Source organism: Erythrolamprus reginae, chromosome 2, assembly GCF_031021105.1.
Source record: "Erythrolamprus reginae isolate rEryReg1 chromosome 2, rEryReg1.hap1, whole genome shotgun sequence".
Classification (NCBI taxonomy): domain Eukaryota; kingdom Metazoa; phylum Chordata; class Lepidosauria; order Squamata; family Dipsadidae; genus Erythrolamprus; species Erythrolamprus reginae.
The window spans coordinates 286862043-286877891 of NC_091951.1; the positions used below are offsets into that span (position 1 = coordinate 286862043).

General features: G+C 42.4%; 1 protein-coding gene across 1 annotated transcript in view; it reads right to left on the reverse strand.

Moving 5' to 3' along the window:
- The window catches only part of ROR2 (receptor tyrosine kinase like orphan receptor 2), a 123026-nt gene extending 109758 nt beyond the window's left edge, over positions 1 to 13268 (reverse strand). Inside the window, exon 1 of the mRNA XM_070736301.1 lies at positions 13201 to 13268. The gene's annotated coding sequence lies outside the window, so the exon portion shown is untranslated. The remainder of the gene's footprint in view (positions 1 to 13200) is intronic.
- Positions 13269 to 15849: the final 2581 nt, after the last annotated feature.

Below are 15849 nucleotides of genomic sequence, written 5' to 3' on the forward strand. Positions count from 1 at the left end.
GGCCGGAGCTGCGCCCTCCTTCGCCTGCCTCCTTTCCAGCAGGCAGGTGGGGCTGCCCAACTGCGCAGAGCGGCTCCTCCCCTCCAGACGCGTTTCGGGGAAGCGGGTCGGTTGCTGGGACGAGCGCCTTCGCTGCAAGCCGCCACCCACTCAGCTCGCTTCGGACCAGCGCCGTCCTTCGTTTTGCCAAGCCAGGGAAGAGGCGGTGGTGCCGCGGCGAGGCGAAGGACGGCGCTGGTCCGAAGCGAGCCGAGCGAAGGGGAGCGCCGTCCTTCGCCTCGCCGCCACCGCCTCTTCCCCGGCTTGGAAAAGCGAAGGACGGCGCTGGTCCGAAATGCCACAACCCCTTCAGCGGAAGATGGAGAATTCTCGCTCGCAGGAAAAACAATCCAGGCTCGCCAACCCGGAAATGCAAGGCGAAGGACGGCGCTGGTCCGAAGTTGTAGAACTTCCGTTTTTCCGAGTGACCCCGCATTTCTGGGTTGGCGAGCCTGGATTGTTTTTCCTGCAAGCGAGAATTCTCCATCTTCTGCTGAAGGGGTTGTGGCGTTTCGGACCAGCGCCGTCCTTCGCTTTGCCAAGCCGGGGAAGAGGCGGTGGCGGTGAGGCGGACGGCGCTCCCCTCCGCTCGGCTCGCTTCAGACCAGCGCCGTCTTTTGCCTCGCCGCAGCGCCACCGCCTCTTCCCCGGCTTGGCAAAGCGAAGGACGGCGCTGGTCCGAAGTGAGCCGAGCGGGCGGCGGCTTGCAGCGAAGGCGCTCGTCCCAGCAACCGACCCGCACTGAGGGAAATCCTTTGTGCCTTGCCGCCGAGCTCTCCCACCTGCTCGGCGGCCACAAGCCTCTCCCTGCCACCGCGCTGCCGAGGAAACCTCCGCCAGGGCTGCTGCCGCGCTGCCGAGCAGATCAGCTGCTGGGCGGCCGAAGAAACCTTCCCTGGGTCTTCCCGAGGTCATCGGGCTCCCCCCCGGCAATACCCCCGTGTTTCCCCGAAAGTAAGACATATGTCTTACTTTTGGGGTACGGCTTATATTAGCCGACCCCCCTGAAACCCCCGATACGTCTTACAATCGGGGGTGTCTTACTATCGGGGAAACACAGTACAACATATGTAGCAAAAGTGCAGGAAACAACAGGGAAGCCAAAAAAACATTCAAAACACTAGAGCACATTTCTTGAAAATCCTAGCTTAGCATTCACTTGTTCTTACTTGCATTGCAAGAACATCTAAAAAGCCAAGAACATTTTAAGAAAATAAAACAATACCAAAAAATGCATTTATAATACATAAAAGTTGTACAGTGTTAGGATTTTAGGACCAGATTCACTGTTTTACTTAATTCCTTTTTTATATACGTTGTTGTTGTGGTTACTACAGGTTTATTTTTATATTGGATTTATTCTATTTAATGCACTGAAGTCACTTTTCAGGCAGGTGATGCCAGATCAAAAATAAGCAAAGCTGAACCTTGTTAAATTTTATAATCTGGGGGGAATAACTAGATTATATTAACTGATACCTGAAAATATTGATTTATGCATTAATTAATTCAAAGAGTTATTACAGAATATCACTTTCTGTATATTTAATTATCCATTTTAAATATATACACTCATACCTCGTCTTACGAACCTAATTGGTTCCAGGGGGAGGTTCGTAAGATGAAAGGTTCGTAAGACGAAACATTGTTTCCCATAGGAAACAATGTAAAGTCAATTAATCCATGCAACCAAAAAAAAAAACCCGCAAAAAAAACCGCTGCCGCCCGGCTGTCACCTTGGGGGCTTCTCAGCGACCTCCCGAACGCCGAACATCAAACCCGAACTTCCGGGTTCGGCGTTCGGGAGGCCGCCGAGAAGCCCCCAGGCTGTTTTAAAAGGTGACAGCCGGGCGGCGGGGCTTCCCAGCAGCCTCCGAACGCCGAAATTTTGCCGAACTTCCAGGTTTGGGGTTCGGGAGGTTGCTGGGAAGCCCCCCAGCCCGGCTGTCACCTTTTAAAACAGCCTGGGGGCTTCTCGGCGGCCTCCCGAACGCCGAACCCGGAAGTTCGGGTTCAGCGTTCGGAGGCTGCTGGGAAGCCGCGCGGCTGTTTTAAAAGGTGACAGCCGGGCTGGGGGGCTTCCCAGCAACCTCCCGAACCCCAAACCTGGAAGTTCGGCAAAAGTTCGGGGTTCGGGAGGTTGCTGGGAAGCCCCCCAGCCTGGCTGTGACCTTTTAAAACAGCCGCGCGGCTTCCCAGCCGTCTCCCGAAGCCGAACGCCAAACCCGGACTTCCGCGTTCGGCGTTCGGAGGCTGTTGGGAAGCCCCCCAGCCCGGCTGTCACCTTTTAAAACAGCCGCGCGGCTTCCCAGCAGCCTCCGAACAGTTCAGAAAAAATTTGCCTCTTCTTACGAACTTTTTTCGTGTTACGAACGCCAAACCCGAACTTCCGGGTTCGGCGTTCGCAGGCTGCTGGAAAGCCCCGTCGCCCAGCTGTCACCTTTTAAAACAGCCGGGGGGCTTCCCAGCAGCCTCTCGAACGCCGAACCCGGAAGTTCGGGTTTGGCGTTCGTAACACGAAAAAAGTTCGTAAGAAGAGGCAAATTTTTTCTGAACCCCGGGTTCGTATCTCGAGTTGTTCGTAAGACAAGGGGTTCGTATCTTGAGGTACCACTGTATTTAAATATACATTTAAAATGACAATACAGGGAAAATTTCTAACATGAAGTGGGCAAAATTTCATATCTGTCATAGGAAATCCTATATTGTATGTCTTTTTATTTATTTTTACAGAGATCACTAGACAGAAAGGTCTCTTTAATCTGCACCAATTACATTTAGTGAATGTTATACAACAGAATACCATTCTTTCAGTGTGTACACTATCTGACACCCTAAGAGTTTGTTTATTCGCATCATTCTTTGTATGTGTAAGAGATTACAAGGGGAGCTGGCTTTCCAAAGCTATAACTTAGAAAACCCACCACTCTCTGTCTATATTTTCAGTACTAGCCATATATATAGGTTCTTCTCCTGTCTCAGCTTGTACCAGGGAAGAGGTATAGGCAGACTGCCCAGGTTCAAATCCTGGTAAAAGTATGGCTAGCTGATGAGAGCTAAATAGCTTGAAATAGATCTATACTAGACTCCCTTCATTTTCATTATCAGAAAAAAATATGTTATACACACACGTGTCTAGATAAATTTATATCTTCACGGAGATATAAATTTATAGAAAACGATACTATCTGTTCAAAATTACAGCAACTTTCACAGCTATTCACAACTTAGCATCAGCAACGAAAGCTCCAGAAGAATAAATCTGCAGGAAGCAATGTCCCCCCACACCAGGATTCAAAGGATTAGATGTCATAGGTAAAAGATGGAGTGAAATAGATAACGGTGCCATTCCTACATTTTGCAAATCCTTAAGCCCCTCAAAAGAAGTAGGATGTGGTCTCTGACAATTCTTTCACACTGTTCTTCAACTTTCTTGGTCCCTGTGAAAAAAAAGTGAGAAAAACCACCCTGTTGCCAGTCTTGTGGCTTTTGAAAAGCGAAGTCTCAGCTTGCCACCCACTGAAGCTAGCAGGAAAATGGGAAGAGAAATAGCTACAGGGACAAAGACACCATATGGTAGAAAAGAAAGAAAAAATTATTATACCTTGTGAGGAGAAGAAGCTGAGGAGAAAAGACAGGCAGGCAGGCAAGCCAGACAAGATATAAACTGAGATTATACAGAAGAATATGAGGGAAAAAGCAATGTGTCTTAAGACAATATATTCCCTTTTGCTAACAAACTGCTCAATAATAGCATAATGTAGAGGGGCGGCATACAAATCCATTTTAAATAAATAAATAAATAAATAAATAAACAAGTAGATAAATAAATAAATAAATAAATAAGCTGAACGAATTTAAAGCACAATATTGATCAAAATAATCACATTGTTTAACAGTTTTAGAGTTCTACTGACTCTTATTCATATGTATAAACCTCGTCCCTACAAATCACTTTGTCAAAAAGTTTGGGAAAAAACCTAAACAAATTACAGTAATGTATTTCCTCTCAAAATATTTTGCTATTCCTTTTAATAATCTTTCATTTGCATTAGCCAGCAAGGCACATGAATTTTATAAATTTCATCTGCCTTAAATGTACTTCCAAAAATGTACTGTAAGTCAATAGAATATATTGTAATGTAAGTCAGTTGAATAGAATAAAATAGAATTTAGAATATAACTTTTTTAATTGAAATAGTTCTTAGTGACTGTTTAGTATAACAATGGTAAGTTTGCTGAACATATAATATACAGTATATTTAAAAAAACATACATTAAGGCACAAAATCCAGGATGTACTTTTTGCTTTCCTGATGTAAATTTCAAACCAATTCATAAAAAATAAATGTTCCTTTAATTAATTTAATTAATTATTATTTTTAAAACCATTCAATTTTATGTGTCAATGAAAGGCTGAAGAAAGACTGTACAACTTACATGGTGTTTTCCCCCAAACACTTAAAAGATTAGGAGGGAGACTTAAAAACAATAAGACTAAAAAATAAGACAGAAAAGTGAAGTAAGAAAGAGGCACTGACTTTAAATCTCTCACATGGTTCACTCAAGAAACAAAAGGAAGACAATCATTTACATCAAATTGCTGTTTGTCCCAAGTGGTGAGGGGGTATATTACCAGAGCCAGGAGTCTAAATAACAATAAAAGACAGAATTAACAAACAAAGCCTTTTCTTTCTCTGCAGCAAAAACCTCTCAGTCCTTTTCTTTGAAGCCTTAGCTGACGTGTACCCATTGAATTAGAAAACATGAGCTCTTGCATACTTTCCAAAACACAGGCAGCTTCCTTCAGAGAAAGAAATCGTCCCAAAGTTAAATTGCATCTTCTTTTTAACCAACCCATCCACACCCAACTCTTACTTTTCCAAAGACAATTGTTTTTTATGTAGAACATATATAAGCCAATGTATTTTGAATAATATAACTTAAGTTGTTATATATGAGATTTTTAATGTTTGGAATATATGACAGACTTGTCATTCCAGCAGATAGCAAAACTTTCTGGCATTTAACAGCACGCGTTAACTGTTACACATTACAAATATATCTTATTCACAGAATAAGAGTTAATTTAGTCAACATTAAGCATGGAAGATCTCAATACAACACATACAAACCATTTTTCCATATCCTAACTCTTGAGGGCTCAAAGGTTCACTTTGTCCTTAAGTAACCAAATTGCTTCCATACCAATGACAAATGTGGATGCTATTAACACCTTGCCCAAAGTGCAAGATATTAAGGAAGATCAGCTTTCTTGCAAACAGTGGAAAGCGCCTAAGTAGGCTTAATCCTTCAAGTTTGTCAATCTTCCTTTCCTTTCGGTCCCCACCCCCACCTCTTGCATTTCTATGCTTTCTGAACAAGACAACAGACTGAGATTGCATCTGTGTCAGAAAACTGGGGGTTTTTTTTACAAAATCAGAGATTTTCCCAAGAACAGAGTAAAAATAACTCCCATTAGCTATATAGAAATGTAAATAAAAGGGACAGATTTTTTTAAATTAAAGAAAACCTTTTCATTTTAAAGGCAGGAGATTTGCAAAATGCATGGAACCATCCTGTGGTATTTGCCATGGGGTTGGTTAAGCATCATGGGGCTAGTCTGAAAATAAATCTACTTAACAGAAGTATACTTACTTTTCACTCAATCAGCATAATATTAGTATCGACAGTCCAATGCTAGTCATGTTTATTCAAAAGTAAGGTCGCTATCAGCTTGACTCCTGGAAGACACACTCCTCATCAATGGTGGGTTGCTGTCCATTTGGACCAGTTATCCCGTACCGGTGGCGGGAATTTCCCCATGCTTGCTGAACCGGTAGCGATGGCCACCTGGCCATTTCAGACTGGTCCTCCGATCTGAAACAGCTGGCAAAGAACCCTCTTTGTGGATCATTTCCACAATGTAATGCAGGCATGTGATGAGTGAAGCAGCTATTTGTGCGCAAAACGCACTTCCGACGTGATGTGAACTGGTAGGGAAGTTAAGTAGAACCCACCCATGCTCCTCATCCACACCATTTTCTTGGTAACCCCAAGAAACAGTAGCCATTGCCTTCTTGTGGGAGGTCTTTAAACTCTTCTTGATATTCCCTGGATGTCTCTCAAGGTGTCATCCTGCTGAGCTTTGGAGCCAACATAAAGCAAGCAATTCATATTGTGAACCAGATCTCTCCACATTTTGATTTTGTATGGCTTTTTTCAGTTGTTTTATGCTTTGGTTGGTGTTAGATATGTTGATGTCTAGCTACCATGTTTTTGGCAGTCTTGTTTCCTTTTACTGCTGACTATTCTGATTATAACTGTCTTTTTCAGTGAGTTTCATTGCTTGACCTGGATGAAATAAGCAAGGTAGAATTTTATGATTTTCCCTTCCAGCAATATGTCTGGTTTTATACGCTCCAGTACTTGCTTGCTTTCCAAGAAATGTGAAGGAGCTTTCTCCAATACCATAGCTCAAACAAATTGATATTCCTCCTGTTTAATTTTTTTATGGTCCAACTTTCACAACCATAAAATTATGGAACTGTGGAAATCGTGATAGTGAGGACTAATCTGCATTTAATTGTCACATTCATGTCCTTGCTTTTTTATACTCAATTCATGCTCATCATTGATGTGCAATATAATACAATTCAACACGTTATTTCTGGATGTATTTACTGCTTTGATCAATCTGTGATCCCATGAAAGTGCATTCTTACACATATTCAATCACTTTGCTATCATTCCACAGAGTAGTTACAAGCATGGTCTTTTTGACATTTAGGAAGGAGCTAAATCTCATGTTTTCTTCTTTAAACCTTTTGGTAAGATAGAAACATAGAAACATAGAAGTCTGACGGCAGAAAAAGACCTTCTGGTCCATCTAGTCTGCCCTTATACTATTTTCTGTATTTTATCTTAGGATGGATATATGTTTATCCCAGGCATGTTTAAATTCAGTTACTGTGGATTTATCTACCACGTCTGCTGGAAGATGTTTCAGTTCTTTGATTTCCAAAAGGAGAATTGGGTCATCAGCATAATGAAGCTTGTTGATGTTCCTTCCTCCTTTTCAATCTTTGATTCTTCAAGTTCCATCTTCCTCCTGATCATTTCAGCATAGAGGTTAAATAACAAAGGTAAAAGAATGCAACCTTGCCATACTCCTTTTTCTATACTGAACCAATTAGTGTTTCCATATAGTGTTTGTTTGCACAATGGCTTCCTGATTACAGTGACTGCACCAACTTGATCAGATGTGTTGGCACCCCGTCTTCTAGGACTTTCAAGAGTCTGCTATGATCAATACAATTGAAGGCTTTCTTGTAACAAATAAAGCAGATGTTGATGTTATTTTGATACTGAAACTTTTCAATAATCCACGAATTTGTGGGGTTTTTTTTTTTCATGATTTAGAATATGAGTTAAATGACCCCTTTGTAAGCCAGCTTGAGCATCTGGTAATTCTCTTTTGATGGTTGGGCCAGACATTGTTAAGGATTCTGCTAAATGAGGAACAAGGTCAATTGAAAGATAATTGGAGCAATCCTTGAAGTTGTCCTTTTTGGTAATGAAATGAATATTTTCAATCCTGTGGCCATTTCCCAAATTTTGTGGGAAAAGCAAGTGATGACTGTGAAAAGGTCGGGCCTCAGCATTTCTGCAGGATACATCAATACTTGGGGACTTGTTATTGGTAGTTGTTTCATTGCTCACCCATCTCCTCATGAAAAATAACTAATTCTATTTCTGTTTCCCTTTCATCATCTAAGGAGACTTTGTCTCTTTGTACATACAGCTTATTTGTTTTGAATTTCACATTTCTAAACAATCTATCTCCCCCAAAGAGAAGCTCTTTTGTATATTCCCGCCATCTGTTCTTGACACCTTGTTGGTCAGACAGTTCTTTCTCTTGTTTCTGATGTTTTTATAAGCAGTAAATTGTGTTTCATTAGGCTATTCTTCTGATGGTTTCATCTAAATTATTGGGGCATAGACTTGCCAATAACCATTGAGAAGCATTGCCTGGGTGAGTTTCTTGCTGAAGATAGATGCCATTCCATTTGTTTTCCTGGTGTCATGTCCTGAGTAATAGTAAATTTGTCAGAGTGGTACATTGTTAATGCCTTGACTACTCACTGCAGATCATTCCTCAATAACTTGTTGGATACTTTCCAGTCTGGGGATCCTAGCAGTGGGCGCTATATCTAATTCACGTGAAAGCATTTCCATAACATTTTCTGGATAAGATGTTTACAAGGCAAGTTACCAAGTGTTACATCAACCCTCTCCATTTATCTGGAGGTGAGACTATAGGAAAGTGTTTGGCTGGGTCAAGGAAAGTTTAATCAAAACATTCTCTACATGTTTACTCAAAAGTAGAACACATTTATTTCTGGATTTTCTCTCTGTTATAAATAAGACAGTAGCATCAATCAACCTTCTTCAAAATCAACAATTCTTATTAATTTATGGACATGCCAATTTTTATAATAATAGAGATTGGGGGTTTTTTTTACTTCCCAACTGAGATACTTACCATAATAATACTTCTTGTAGAAAGAATAACATTCTATAATGAATCAAAATGTAACATGAGCATAGAATGATGTAGCCTCATTAAGTATGCTTAGTAGAGTGGCATTTTTTTAAGGGATGGCGCAGTCAGTCTTATCACCACTGAGTTTAGAAACATAACTTTTTAAAATCTACCTTAGAAACATTGTTTATTTGATTTAGTCTTCAAACGCATTAATTTAATATGATATACATATATGTAATAATGCACCATTAAGTCTCCTTTCTACAGAATGACTGGGCTCATATGTTGTAGCCAAGTATAATATAGTTTATCAAGTTTTCCCTGAATATATTGTATCAAATAAATTATTTTAATTTGTTAACCACAGATTATAGATTAATGTGACTCTAGTCAACTTAGCTTACACATCTATCATTAAGAAATAAAAACTACATATGAAGTATAAGAATAATTCAGATACTACAGGATCATGTATGCAGTCATGTGAATGGGACTAATTAAGACTGCCTATCCCTGTGTGTAACAGACAATTTGATTACCTTAAGTCTTAAAATATCCAGATTACATCTCACAATATTACGGGATGATCTAAAATATTTGGAAAGCACCATTCCCAAATCTGTTTTAGCCTACCAGAATAGCAAATAGTTACTAAACCTGAAAGAAACCACATAACCAGACCCACCCAAGTAGTATGGCATTCATATACATATTGAAACTATTTGAAATTATACCACAAGGCAGCAACTTCCATGTGATTTTGGTATAGGAATAAAGAAATGTCATACTTCTAAATAAAAGTGTATAGAAATAGAGTCATAAACTTAATCAGCAATTTTAGCACGGAATTCCCATAGAAGTGAATGAAATGTTTTCAAAAACCTTATCAAGAATAAGTTTGACAAGCATATCATCTAATCTCTAATGTTCCCATTATAGTCACCCTTAGAACTACCACAAAAGCAGTTGATTTAGAAACACCATCTATGCTCCTAAAAATAGGGTAGGAGATGTCATTCAAATATGTTGTAAATATGATAGAACATACTGTACACAGAGAAGCTGTAAAATATTGTCTCTATAGTAAAGAGGAAGGCCTTGTATTGATTTCCTCCTCCCATGCTTCCACTGAAGTTTATCTCATTCAAATATGAACAGAAGCAATGCCCCATGGCTGGTCATTAAAAATTATTATTGTATCTTCTCTGAGAAAAATGCAAAGAGGCTGGTCAAAGTAAAATTCATTCTATTACAGTAAGCCACAAATATGTGTGGATGTTTTCCATGCTATTCACTAACAGTTTAGCTGGCACTTTTTGTCCCTTGAAATAAAAACGTTCAGTCGTATCTCATTAAAAACTATACAATAGAAAGAAGAAAGACAATACTGTACTTTCTTTGCATCTGCCAATTTCTTCAATTCATATTTTTATAGTCAAATCATGCAAGACTACTTGGCTAGTACAAAGTTGAGTTTTAGGCACATTTATCTATAAAAACTTTTCACTGAATACTCTGAGTAAGTGTATAGCAATAAGGTGCAGCAGTTACGGCACTTGCCTGGAAACAGGAAGATTCTAGTCCTCACATAGGTACAGAAGTTGTTTGGGTGATTTTGGGCCTGCCTGTCATGGAAAATATTGATCTACCAATCTACACTGGATCAGTGTAGTAGTTTACAAGCCATAATGTTCAGTGAAGACAGTTTTATCCTGAAGCGGAATAAATTTGACATGATAATAATAACAATCATAATATAAAGACTGCTGTGTCAGAAAAATTCAAGGTTTCCACAGAAAGAAAAGATATGGATTTTTCTTAAGCATGAGGAAGGAAAGGAAAATAAAGGGGAATTAGAGAATTTCTAGTTTTTGGCCAACATATCAGTACCCTATTATTTCTTCTTTCTCTTAAAAAAGAAAATAAAATATTTCAATCACAATAGTGCAAGATCTGCAAAGTTATTACAGCAAAGAATAATTCTTATTAAAAGGGGAGCATGGCTCCATTATGACACTGGAAGTAGTTAGAACAACTTTCTGTGCTATTTACTTCTAATCACCTTAAACAAATCCAGCAGTTGCAAGAAAATTGGAGCTCAGTGGGAAAGTTATTTTAGGCTGCAACTTCTATTCAGAGAGACTGACATTCTCACTTTGCAAGAAAAAATATATAATCACCAACACCCTCCTTCCATTTTCTATCATTTTGCAACTAACTCCTAATACTGAGGTTGTTTCAGTTCCATTTTCCCTTTAGGGCAGAAGCCACGGAAGTAACAGAAAATACATATAACTTTTTGGAAACTTGACTGCTGTTTTGCCCTCCAACCACAGTCCCCATGCGGCCATAAGGTTCCCTGTCCCTCCCTCAAATGAACGCAGAAATGTTATCTCCCATCCCATAATAAAGCAACAAATGGCAAACCCTTGAAGCCAAATAACAGAAAATCTAAGCATCTGTCACTTCCTGGGGTGAAAGAAAGAGATTGAGTGGATAAACAAAAGGAAGAAACATTGTTTTTAAGCATCTAGTTTATTAACAGTGCCTCTCTAATCTGGCCCATAGCCTCTTATTTCTCCACTAAACTCAGATTCTCCCGTTCTTATTCAAGACAAGCCGGATTCATCCATTTATTTGTTTATTTATGTCTTTATTAAATATGTAAGCTTAGGAGCAAACTATTCCATTTTCAAGTGATGAAGCATGCCATGTCTTCTTTCAATTAGAGTGCAAGGCAAACCAAGTAGTTAGTTTGGAACTGGAAGAGTTCTAGATGGCAGCTATGCATGGAATGATTTATACCAGGGATCAAAGCATGGCCCAATAGCACCTTTCTGCCTGCTTCATGTCATCAGGAAGGCAAAGAGGATGTGAGAGACACCAAATGTAAGACATGTTTAATCTTCCCCCTGAGGAGCACCACTTCTTCACAGTCGAACGCACAATCAGGCAACTGCCTTTACGTGCTGTTAAGGCTTCTACTGGAGCCTCAAACACACTTCAGACTCTTCCTGGCCCCCCTCCCTTGTTCTCATAAATCTTGCTGCTATTAAAGGAGGGGGGGAGAGAAAGAAACGCAGGATGAACTGGCCGCAGCAGTCAGCCCGCCACCCTGCCATGGCGCAAGGTCAGATGTTAATAGGGCGGCTTGCATTCAGGTCCTCTAAACAATCGCAAAGCTTGTTGAACCGAGTCCTAATGTTTCCTGAGCCCCGACGTTTCTTGGGCCAAGCCAGGGAAAGGCACAGGAAATAGGATTCTCCTCCTCCAAAAAACAAAGGGGAGAGCAACCCAACTGAGCCACTCAAACTCAAGGCAGAATTTCCCTTGGTAGTTTTCCTGGGTTTGCTTCTGGCTTCACTCAACCACACTCAGATGGAAAGAAGAGGCAGCAGAAGTGCTCATTGAAACAAAGAAGACATCCCCCTTCCTTTAAAAAAAAGGGGGGACTGGTCATACCCCCCACTGCAATTGAGAAACACCGTGTAATCAAAGGAAGAGGGGGTTTCTTTGTATTTCTCCACCCACTCCAGCCAAAAAAAGGGGGGGAGAACCCCGCAATCCCCAGTAGCCATTTCACATCAAGAGTAGGGTCGGGCGGGAGGAAAAGCGGCTAACTTTTCCATCCCTCGTGTCTGATGATCTACAAGGGGGGAGGATTCTCTTCCTTATCTTTCACCCCCGGCTAAGACTTTTTGGGCTTCAAATCGTTCAGGCGGCGGCGGCGACGACGTTTACAAAGCCCTACCCAAGGTCCCGTTGGCATCGTATAAAAGGAGCCTCCGGCGTTTGATAATGGCACGCATCGCTTTGCAAGGAAGGGGGAGGGAGAGACCAATTTTCTCGGTCTCTTCGGGACGGTTTCTTTCTCCCCACGCAGACCCAACTTGAAACGGCTGGAAAGGGGGGGGGGCTGCATTTATCTATGGAAGTCTATTGAAGCCCCCAATCCCTCACGAGAATTAGCCAAGATCGGTGGTGAAAGCCCCTCAGAAACGCGCGCGCAGGCTCCTTTGAAGGCGAGTGAGTCCACACGCGCGCAGGCTCCTCAGGATTTCCGAGGAAGCCTACAAAGGCTAGAATGACCCCCGGAGAAAAGCCCTTCGTGCTTCCCAAGGTGTGCTTAATTAAGACCTCAGCGAAGGCTGTTGGTAGCCAGGCAGTCGGCAGGACAAGCCCGTCGCCGGGAGCTTCGGCGTACTCAAGTAAAGGGCAGAGATGGAAGACGCCTCGTCCCCGACGCAAGGCTCTCCTGTGAGCCGCCCTCAGGAGAAGGGCGGCATAGAAATCCAATAAATAAATAAATAAATAATAAAGTCTCGGGTGGGGGTGGGGAGAACTGAGGGGAGTAACGGCGGCGCCCTTCCTCTCCCCCACCCCGCCTCCCGCTCCCGCCCGAAGGCTCCCGCTCCATCTCGGTGCAAAACGAGCAACAGGCGCGAGCGTCCCGCCACCGCGTTCAACAGTTTGCGTTCAACAGTTTGCTTTCAACCTCCTCTTGCAAACCCCCAGTTCGCTCTGGGTATGAAGAACGGCGGGCGTTGCTCCAAACCTCCCCCCCCCCAACTTCGCAACAGCCCTGAGCCGTCGGAACTTTCTTTCGGGCTTACCTGCCGCGGTCAGAGGAAAGAGCCCGGACGCTGCCAGCAGGACTAAGAAGGCGGCGCTGGCTGCGCCCATGCTGGCGCCGGCCAAGAAACGAGGGACGAAGGGGCCCGCGGCCGCCCGGTTGCACAAAGAGGTCTTTTGTGGCCTCGCGCGCGTCTCCTCAGGGCTAACTGGCGGCGGCGGGCGGACTGGAGTTTCCCGACGAGGTTGCCTGTCCGACCAGCCCCCACTGACTGGCTCCTTAGTTGAGGGAGGAGCTGCCGCTCCGCCTTCTCCGAGCGGGATCCGCGCCCTGCAAAGTGGCCGCAGCGGGCGAAGGGGAAGCGGGAGCTGAGGCCGCCTGGTGGGCGCGGACGTCCCTTCATGCCGACCGGCCTCTTGCCTGGGCTACCCCCGCAAGCCCGTCGGCGCCAAATGACCGACCTGCGGTCTCAAAGCGAGGGAGCGGCCGGGCGGGGAGTTGGTGGAGGAGGGTCTCTCGAATCTTTGGCAGCCCTCGTCCGGCGAAGGAAAGGACGGCAGAAAGCCCGGCCTGGCCCCGAGCGTAAGGCGCCGTCAGGGACTTCAAGAAACCAATCGTTGAAGGAGAAAGGTTGGATGCCACCCGGGGCAGCTCGTGTTGCCTTTTGCGGCTTCGTTGGAAGGCCCAAGTTGGAAGCAAACCCTAGCAAGTCAAACCCTAGCAAGTAAAAGCATACAGTCTATGGGGTTTAAGGCAAAGTTGTCTCTTTTATGACTTGTGGACTTCAAATCCCAGAATTCCTGAGCCAATTATGCTAGTTCAGGAATTCTGGGAATTGAAGTCCACATGTCATAGAAGAGCCAGTTTTGCCGAGCTCGGGCATATACCAAAATGTCTTTCCTCTTAATGAATGACTGCTTCAACTTCAACCGCAGCAATACACAATCATGTAATAGATTCAAACTAAATGTAAACAGTTCCAAACCCGACTGCAGAAAATACGGCTTCCGCAACAGAGTGATCAAGGCCTGGAACCCACCACCTGACTATGTGAGGTTTCTTCCCCCAACCCCAAAAACGTTAACCTTAGATTGTCTATAGTTGACCTCTCTTCTTTTCTAAGAGATCTGTAAAGGGGGAGCAGTAATTAGCTGCTGGGGGGGGGGATGCAGTGGGGGTAGTAGGTTTATGCACTATTTATTGAATACTTATCAGTTTTTTATTGTCCTTCCTTTTCTAGTACCTTAGTACCTTTTGTATTACTTTTAAAATACAACATAATTAAATAGTATGTTTTCCCCATAAAAGCTTTAATCATTTTAATCATTATCTAGAACTAAACTTTTATAGCAGTTAAAGAAAATTGACCTATTTACCTAATCTGTTATCATACTGAACCTTGTGGGTTCGGTACAAAATCCTAAAATGTTACTGTGCTCCTCAACAAATAATGCTGTCTATCATTTGTCCTTTTTATGGCTATTCAAATAATGTGACTAAATCAACTGAAAAAGAGTTCAAGCACCTATTTGAAAATGTATCTTGGTCGGTAAGCCACTCCCACCCAGTCACATGACCTTTAAGCCATCCCCCATCACATGATTGTCAAGCCACACTTGCAAGATCACTTGGCCAGCAAGCCACTCCTACCCAGTCACATGTCCAGCAAGCCACACCCACAAAATAAGCCACGCCCACTGTGGCAGTAAAGATCTTGGCAACCCATCACTGGGTGTGCATAAGCGCACACTGTGGATACCATCCTGTCCTATTGTCCTCTTTTATCGTTACTTTTTACTTATGTTTATACAAATTACTACTATCCTATACATGTTTGACAAATAAATAAAATAGATAAATAAAAATAAATAAAATAAATAAGTTTGGTGGGTCTTAACTCCCCAGTAGGCACAACAGTCGCTTCTTGGACGTGTTGCATTGTTGCAACTGCAAAATCGCACTGAAGTAGGAACGATATTTCTGAGGGAAAAGCTGCATCTGTGGAACGGGATACAAATATTTTTAAGGTGTTTAAAAAACACCTCTCTACAATAACTAATGAAAACATACATAAATTTTACTTTCTGCAAAAAATACCAAGTTTGGTTAGTGAGCTAGATCCCTGCTGATTTATATAAATACTTCATTTCTGCTTAAAAAGCAAAAACAATCTTTTCCCTGTCTGGGATTATTTTAAATGCATATAGATAACTTAGAATTGACAGCACTAATCCTTGATCCCTTTTGCAGATAGCTGAAATCACAGCTTGCCTGGTTTTCCTGGCTTTTCAGCATAACAAAAACCACTTTTTCAGGATTGAGTTTCAGTCAGCCCAGCCTATTCCATACACAAGTTATCTTGAGTAGAAATGTTGGAAAGCTCATTACTACACCTGGCTCTGATGAAAAGGAGAAATCTGAGTTGGGTGTTTTCAGCACTCTGGTGATGCTTCATCCCAAGTTCCTTAAGAACCGCTCCCAACTTTTTCATATGCTTATTGAATAACATGTAGGACAATTTCCAAAATGGATTCAAGGTGAACCACATAAAACAGTTGCTACAGTACAAAATAATAGTTTCTCAGCACCACTTTTAGGAACTGAAATAATGTTACCATTCGCCTGGTAGTTTGCCTACAGGTTAAAATCCCACAGTCCGTGGAATCCAAAATCTATTGAATATCCCAAT